Here is a 9,459-nt window from a genome sequence, read left to right on the forward strand (position 1 = left end):
AGGTAGGGAATGTTGTTTTTGCTTTCATAGGATAATTGATCTCCCTGTTTATCTATCTATCCATTCATCCATCTATTTTTATCCACCAATCCATTTATCATTTTTCATTTATCTACACACCAATCTATTATCTATCCATCTATCTACCCATCCATCCATCATCTATCCATTCATCCATCTACCAATCCATCTATCATCCATCATCTACCCACCATCCATTCATATGTCATTTACTTACCATCTGTCATCTATTCATCCATATATCATCCATCCATCCATCCATTTCTCTATCCATTCATCCTTCCATTCATCTGTCCATCTACCAACCCATCATCTATCCATCTGCCCACCCATCAACCCATCTCTCATCTATTCATCCATCCATCCATCCATCCATCCATCCTTCCATCCACCATCCATCCACCATGGGTCCATCATCCACCAACCCAGCTCTCTACCCATCCAGTCATTCCACAAACATTTAATAAGCTCCGACATGAACTGGACAGGGTGCTAGACTTATCTTCATGCTCTGCCTCGATCTTATCTCCTTTTTAAGTTCACAGTGATTTTTTCTCAACTCAGGGTCCTCTGGGGTTGGAATTCGTGTTCAAGTGATTTATTGAGGGAGCCTAGAAGAACAGGAACAAGAAAAGCAGGAGGGGGCGGGGCAAAAGCACACATGGATGGCAGCAGCCTAATTCCACAGGGACTCAGAGGGTTGGTGTCATCCTGAGACGAGAGACCAGCCTTCTGGACCCCAGTTATTGGTGTGGGGACACTGGGGTGGGTGAGATGGATCCAGATCTCCAGTGCCAGCGGGAGTGGGGGAACTTAACAGGGAGGTGGTTGTCATCCAGGGGGCCCGGTCTGTGCAGTGGGCAATGATGGTGTGGGGGTACAGGTGCACGTGGATGGATGGGGGAGGATCTCATTGGCCCTCAGTGGGGAACTTAGACACAGCCGACCCTGGTCCTCTCACTCCTGTTTTTCATTTGCATCTCGTGGCAACCTTGGGTGTGAATTCCCACCTCCCCAGCGTCTCCTAGACAACTCTTTCATGTAAGATCACTAGGGAGCCATGTACTTTGCGGAAGATAGAATGGTGAGGGGGGCCTGGCTTGCCCTGTGCAAGTATTGACCACTGGAAAAAAAATCCCCCTGGCCAGCTGTGGGCCCCTTTCTGGAGAACAGGAGCAGGATGCTGTCCTTGGAAGAGGCGGCCACCATGCTTTCTGTTCTCAGTGGGGCGAGGGCCTCGTCCTCTGGCTCCTCCAGCTCCTCAGTATCACAGACCTGCTTCTTCCTCCTGATGCTGAGCTGTTCCACTCTGCCCCATCCTTGGGTGAGCCTGCGCACCCCAAACCCACCCTAGTAATAAAGCACAGAGGGAAGTGACCAGATTTGCCCTCTGTAGAGCTGCTTACCCAGGTACCTGGCCTTTACTTGAACAAAAAGATACAGCAGAGAGGTCTTTTCTTCTTCTTTTGATCCTGGGCATTGAGCTCGGGGACATTCTACCTCTGAGCCACACTCCCAGCCCTATTTTATTTTCTATTTTGAAACAGGGTCTTGCTAGGTTGATGAGAGTCTCACTACTTGCTGAGGCTGGCTGTGAACCTGCGTCCCTCCTGTCTTAGCCTTCCAAGTATTGGGATTACAGGGGTGCACCACCATGCCTGGCTCTTTTGAGATACTTTTGAGGCTGGGCATGGCGGAACATCTGGAGGTTCTCTAAGAGGCTCAGAGCAGAGACGCAGCTGGATGGTGAAGGACAGCAAACTTAGGTGGAGTCTCATGTCTCCACAGAGACACTGGTTTCAACTCTCGGTCTCCACCAGTTTTCTCCCTCTCCCTGGCCCCAGCATAAACATTTGGGAAATGATACAGTGAAACCTTGATGATCCTCCTCATCCCCCACCCTCCTCCTCCTCCTCCTTCTCCTCCTCCTCCTCCTCCTCCTCCTCCTCCTCCTCCTCCTCCTCCTCCTCCTCCTCCTCCTCCTTCTTCTTCTTCTTCTTCTTCTTCTTGTACTGGGGATGGAACCCAGGGGCATTCTACCTCCGAGCTACAGCCCCAGCCCTATTTTACATTTTTATTTGGAAACAGGGTCTCCTAAGCCAGCACGCGCGGCTGACTTCGAACCTGCGTGATCCTCCTGTCTCTGCCTCCCAAGCGCGGGGATTACAAGCGTGCGCCACCATGCCCGGCTCCAGCCCTATTTTTTTACTCTTTATTTTGAAAGGGGGTCTCACTGAGTTGCAAAGGGCCTCACTAAATAGCTGAGGCTGTCTGAAAACCACAATCCTCCTGCCTCAGGCTCCCAAGTACTGGATTACAAGCAGGTGGCACCATGTGCAGTCCTTAAACTTAAAAAAAGTCCATAGAACAATTCTATGTCTGGGACATCAAAACCACCTGGGTCACACTGAACGGATATTACGAAGTTTGGTTAAGAAGCAGGTGTTGCAGAACAAGGGTGCATTGTTATATCCTGTGCTTTTAGAGTTATGTGACGGTAAATCTACTCTGCAGACAGATAAGTGCGGGGCTGCAGCCAGATGCCCGCACTTGCAACCGAGAGAGCAAATTTTGCAAAGGTCACTATTTAATTTTTGCCACTTGGCAGCCAGCTCTGCTAAATCCAAAGCTACGTGATGAAATAGGGCTGGCTGGCTGGCGTCGCCCGCTGAGCGTGTCTCAGGAGTCTAGGTCTTGCTTAGAACACGATGCTGAAGGGTCTGGGGTCAGGAAGAGGTGTTTAAATGTGGCTGAATGTGGAGGCTTGAATCTTAATGTCAGAGAATTGCAAGAAATTGCAGTGATCTGCGGCTGTCCTGTTAGGGGAGAGGTAAGGGAATTCTTGTAGGGATTGAGGTGTCATAAAAGTACAACTGTATTCATTCATTCATTCATTCATTCATTCATTCATTCATTCAGGATTTAGTGAGAACCTAAAGAGGTTCCTGGCACTGCTACGTTCATCACTGCTATTGTTTTTTGTTTTTGTTTTTGTTTTTTTTTTTTTGTGTGTGTATGGTGATAGGGATTGAACCCAAGAGCATTCTACTTTTGAGTGACACCTCCCAGCCCTATTTTATTTTTTGTTTGGGAACAGGTTCTTACAAGGTTGCTGAGGACCTCGCTAAGTTGTGGAGGCTGGCCTCAAACCAGTGACCCCCCCCCTTTTTTTTTGCAGGTTTGGGGATGGAACCCAGGGGTATTCTACCTCCGAGCTACACCCCCTGCCCTATTTTTTATTCTTTATTTTGAAACCGGGTCTCACTGAGTTGTGGAGGGCCTCACTAAGTAGCTGAGGCTGTGCACGAACCGCGATCCTCCGGTCTCAGCCTCCCGAATACCGGGATTACAAGCGTGCGCCACCACGCCCGGCAAACCAGTGACCCTTCTATTTCAGCCTCTCGTGTACTGGGATTACAGACATGCACCACCATGATTTTTTTTTCTTTTACATTTTTAAAGTTGAGTTTTGTTCAGATACAACCTGGAGGGCTCTGGTGAGTCAAACATGGAGACATTGAGAGGCTTAGGAATGAAGTTTCTGAGGTCCAGTATTTGAGATGACAGTCACAAGCTGGGGGGGGGTGCACACCTGTAACCCCAGCACTTGGGAGGCTGAGACAGGAGGATTGTAGGTTTGAGACCAGCCTCAGCAATGTAGCAAGACTCTCAGTAACCTAGTGGGATCCTGTTTCAAACAACAACAAAAAATTTGTAAAAAAAAAGCAGCTTGGAGGTGGGATGCTCCTGGGTTCAATTCTCAGGACCACAAACAAAAACACAAACAAAAATGAAAAAAAAAAAGAATGATAGTCACTAGATCAAACCACAGGGCAAAATTAGTGCCGATTTCACATCATATACCACTCCTGAATTTTGTCCCCTCGGAGAAGGAGCATTTGGTCTGAAATCAGCCTGTGCATGTTTCTGATTTATTTGAAGTCGGGACACTTGGTCTAAAACATCTTGATGGTTTTGTCGGATGACACTTTTATCTCTACGGCTCTTTCTAGATTCTCTGGGTAGAAATCACCCAGGCACTTTATGGATCTTCTGTTTATTGCCAGGAAAACTTGTTGTTCCTTTAAAGGTCTGCTTTAAGCACTTGAGCGAAGCACTTGAACCATGTTTTAAGATGATCACAACTGGAAAAAATAAACTTTCTGCATGCCGCACTTGAACTAAATTAGAATCTTGTTTGGGGGAGCAGGTGTAAGGTGCTTCAAAGCGGAGAGAGCCCTCCTCTGCGAATCCCATTTTTCCACTTCAGCTGCTGCTTGAACCGCCGTCCTCGGGGGATAAATCACATCTGGTTTGGATTTTGTAGGACGCCTCTTAAGCATCTTCACGGGCTTGTTCAAAGATTGCAGTTGCTTCCAGTGGACTCTGATTCCGGGTTCGAGGGTGGGGCGGCTGCTTGCGGGATGAATTGGTAAACATGTGCGTGGTTTGGCATGAAGGGGGTTGGGGCTGGCAGCTCTGAGACAGCTAGAGGAGGTGGTTTATGGAAGGGAGGCCAGGCACAGAGGTGTGCATCCCAGCTTCAAATCCCAGCAGTTTTGGGGGGCCAGGGGAGCTCGACTTCCTCATCAGCAGAGCAAGGCAATTAGCATCATGGGTTGCTGTGAGGAATCTGGTGAGGAACGTGTAGCACCCAGCCTGAGGCAGAGGCGTGGGAGCTGCGAGTACCGAGCCAAGGCTCAGCTAATGGTAGCTGCTGACGCCAGTCAGGGCAGCGGCTTGGATGGATCCTTCCACGTTCGTGCGTTGGGAATTCAACCCCCAAAGCCGTATGTTGCTAGCGTTTCGGGATGGGCACTTTGGGAGGTGGGTGGGGTTAGATGAGGCTGTGAGGGTGTGGGCCCATGATGGGATTAGGGGTTTAATAAGAAGAGAAGGAAGCCGGGCCCGGTGGTGCATGCCTGCAATCCCGGCACTCGGGAGGCTGAGAGAGGAGGGTCGCAGGTTCGAGGACAGCCTTAGTAAGTAGGGAGACTCTCGGCCACCTAGTGAGAGCTTGTTTTCAAATAAAAAATAAAGAAGGCTGGAGTGTAGCTCATAGGCGGAATGCCCCTGGGCTCGATCCCCAGAAGCACAAAGAGGGCAAGGGAGGGAAGGAGAGAGAGAGAGAGAGAGAGAGAGAGAGAGAGGAAGAAAGAAGGAAGAAGAAGGAAGAAGAGGAGGAGGAAGAGGAGGAGGAAGAGGAGGAGGAGGTGGGGGAGGAGGGGAGGAGGAGAAGGGGGAGGGGGAGGAGGGGAGGAGGAGAAGGGGGAGGGGGAGGAGGAGGAGGGGGAGGAGGAGGAGGAGGAGCAGCAGCAGCAGCAGCCTGACTGACTGACACACTCCTTGCTCCCTCCATGTGATGCCCTCTGTTAGGTCAGAACACTTCAGAACACCCCAAGGAAGCTCTCACCTTTATGTCGGCACCTTGACACTGGGCTTCCCAGCCTTCAGAACTGTGAGACGGTAACTTCTTTTCTTTATAAGTTACCCAGCCTGTGGCATTCTGTCATAGCAGCAGAAAACAGACTAAGACAATCAGGATGCTTTTGTTGCGGAAAAAAAAAAATCCTGACTGAATTGGCTTTTTCACTAAGGAGAATCCATTAGCTCAGGCAACAGTGATTCCAGGACAAACCAGGACTGTGATAGCGTCACCAGGGCCGCTGTCACCCATCTTCTCTGTCTCTTGGTGTCAGAGATGTGACGGCAGAAAGATGCCTCTCCCAGTTCTAGGTACCATTCCAGATGCAAGGTCATGGCGAGCCACGGAAGAGGCTCTGTTTTCTTTTGTGTGTCTCTTTGTCAGAGTAGAAGTGCCATTCTCTAAGGAGCCCAGTGGACTTCTCACATGTCACTGGCTAGAGCTTTAACCCATGCCCAAGTTGGTCAAAGAAGGTCATGGAACCAGGACAATGGACCAATTAGTTGACCCTCTCCCAGGTCCCACAAGCCTCCCAGGCTCAGGGGAGAGAATGCAAATTCCCTCCAGGAATTCACTGCAGGCAGATGACATTTCCCAGGTATCACAACCTCTCCCATCTACCACCAGCTTCTTACATAGGAAACTCCTTTTTTTTTTTTTTTTTTTTTGTGATACTGGTGATGGAATCCAGGGGCATCTTCCTCTGAGCCACACGCCAGCCTTATTTTTTATTCTTTATTTTGAACCAGGGTCTCACTAGGTTGTGGAGGGCCTCACTAAGTAGCTGAGGCTGTCCATGAACCCTGATCCTCCTGTCTCAGCCTCCCAAGTACTAGGATTACACTACTATGCCCGACACAATGGAAACTCCATTGTGTTTCAGTGTGTCTGTGTTCCCTTCCTGGAGTCTGAGAAACTTGTGACTTAGAGTGCAGTGAGGCTGGGTCACAAAAGTCCAGTATGGCTTCCATCTGGTTTTCTCAGGATACTGATGTTTGGAATCCAGCCGCCATCTTGTGAGGAAGCCCAAACAGCCCACAGAGGGTCCTGCATGGAGGGGAACCAAGGCTCCCAACCTACAGCCATGGCTGAGCTGCTCCAAGTCCATAATCAGCATCGTCTTGCCTGCTAAGCAAGTGAACCATCTTTTGTTTTGGGGGGGGTACTGGGGATTGAACTCAGGGACATACTACCTTCAAGCTATACTCCCCACCCCCCTATTTTTTATTTATTTATTTATTTATTTATTTATTTATTTATTTATTTATTTATTTGGTGGTACTGGGGTTCCTGGAAGCCCTTCTACCTCTGGGCTACACTCCCAGACCTATTTTTACATTTTTATATTTGGAAACAGGGTCTCCTAAGCCAACGCGCGCGGCTGGCTTCGAACCTGCATGATCCTCCTGTCTCCGCCTCCCAAGCGCGGGGATTACAAGCGTGCGCCACCACGCCCGGCTTATTTTTATTTTGAAACAGTGTCTCACTAGGTTGCTGAGGCTGATCTTGGACCTGAGATCCTCCTGTCTCAGCCTCCCAAGTATCAGGATTACAGGTGTGTGTCACCATGGCCAGCAGCGAATGAGCCATCTTGAAGGTGGCCTCTATGGGGCCAGTGGAGGGAGGATGGGTCACCCTCCCTGAGGCCCATCCTGGCTGCAGATTTTTGAGCCTAATATGAGATGGTTGTTACTTTAAGCCACTGCATTTTGGGGTGATATATTACACAGAGAAAGAAAAGTAGAGCAGGTACATGGGTTCCTGGGCATAATTAGAGCCTCAGAGGAAGAAAGGAAGGAAGTGTAGGCAATGCAGGAGGCATCTGCTTGCGTCTGTTACAGTGGGTGGTGGGGCTGTGATGATGGGCCAGAGTCACTTTTGGTCCTGCAGGATGAGGTCTCCACATTCAATGGGCTGGGGCCAGCCGGGCCTGTGATCCCAGCACTTGGGAGGCTGAGACAGGAGGATGCCAGGCTCATAGCCTCAATGACCTGTTTCAAAATAGGAAATAAAACAGGGCTGGTGTATAGCTCGGAAGTAGAACTCCCCTGGGTTTAATCCCCAGTACCACAAAAAAAGGTAAAAATATAGAGTTTGTATGTTTTCTCCAAATTAGGTTATATACACTGATATCATGTGAAAAGCACCAATTTATTAAGTGTCAAGGTTTCAACGGTACCACAATTTCTACACCTCTGTTTCAGCATTTCCTTGGTACTTGTTGACGCACAGAGACTATTAAGATAGAAAAATGGTTCGCGTTTCTTTCCGTGGCTAAGCGTTCTCGCCGATGGCTGTATTTTTCTTTTTCTTACTCATCAACTCTCGCTTGTGGTTCGACAGGGGATTTCTGGGCTGCGTCCTCTCCATCTTTATTGAGTTGACAGTCAGCTTGTTTATTCATCCCTGTGCCACCGAGGCGTGACTTTATCTTGCCCAAGGAGGCAGAGTCCAGGCAACAACGGGAGACTGAAAGAAAGAAAAAGCAAAAGTTTAAGTTAGTTAATAAAATCCAAGGTTTGGAACCATGCCGGGGGCACAGTAAATGACCAATAACTGTTCACTGTGGCTGGGCCTGGTGGCGCATGCCTGTAATCCCAGTACTTGGGAGGCTGAGACGGGAGGATTGCAGGTTCGAAGCCAGCCTCAGCTACTTAGGCCCTTTGCAACTTAGAGAGACCCTAGTCCAAAAAAAAAAAAAAAAAAAAAAAAACAACAAAAAACAAAACTAAAAAAGAAATAGGACTGGATGGGAGTGTATCTGAGACATAGAATGCCCTGGTTCAATCCCCACCACACACACAAAGACACAAAAACATTACTTGTGGTCACTGTTACTTAGTTTTGTTATTAGTTTTATTTGGTTTCAGAATATAAGATTCATTTTTTTCTCTTCAGTTTTTTTTCGGAACTGGGGATGGAACCGAGGGGCATTCCACCTCTGAGCTAAACCCACAGCCCTATTATTTATCCTCTGTTTGGACACGGGGTCTCACTGAGTTGCAAAGGGCCTCACTAAGTAGCTGAGGCTGTCCTTGAACCTTCAGTCCTCCTCTCTCGGCCTCCCAAATGCTGGGATGACAAGCACTACCATGCCTGACTCTCTTTAGTTTTTTATATGCTTTTATTAGTGCCTGGTATATCATAGCAGTGGTACCTCATAATGAGGTTGGGAGGGATGGGAATGTGCATACACACAACACTAGATGAATTTTCCCTGGATCACACCCCATTTTCTCCTTTCGGGACATGATATTGGTGTTGGTATTGATAAATTCATAGATGTACGTAGCATTTTTTTTTTGTGTGTGTGTATGGCACTGAGGATTGAACCCAGGAGCATTCTACCTCCAATCTACATATCCAGTCCTATTTTTTTTCTTATGTAAAAATAGGGTTTTCTAGCTAAATTGCTGAGAGCTTCACTAAGTTGCTGAGGCTAGCTTTGAACCTGAAATCCTCCTGTCTCAGCCTGCCAAGTACTGAGATTACAAGTGTGCGCCATCACACTCGACTTCCACTGGCATATATATCAATATATATATATACGTAGATATAAATATCTATTATATATACATATATGTGTATGTATATGTATATATACTATATATACATATATACACATGTATACATATATATATATATATATATATATATATATATATATATATATTTTTTTTTTTTTTTTGGCGTACTGGGGATGGAACCCAGTGGCATTCTACCTATGAGCTACACCCCCAGCCCTACTTTTATTCTTTATTTGGAAACCGGGTCTCACTGAGTTGGAAAGGGCCTCACTAAGCAGCCGAGGCTGGTTGTGAACTGTGATCCTCCTGTCTCAGCCTCCCAAGTGCTGGGATTACAAGTATGCGCCATCACACCCACTTCCACTGGCATATATATATATATATATATATATATATATATATACATACATACATATACATATATATGTATATATAAATATATGTGTACATGTATAATATGTATATATGTATATATAAATATATGTG

This window comes from Muscardinus avellanarius (assembly GCF_963383645.1).
Source record: "Muscardinus avellanarius genome assembly, chromosome: 21".
In the NCBI taxonomy this organism is placed as follows: domain Eukaryota; kingdom Metazoa; phylum Chordata; class Mammalia; order Rodentia; family Gliridae; genus Muscardinus; species Muscardinus avellanarius.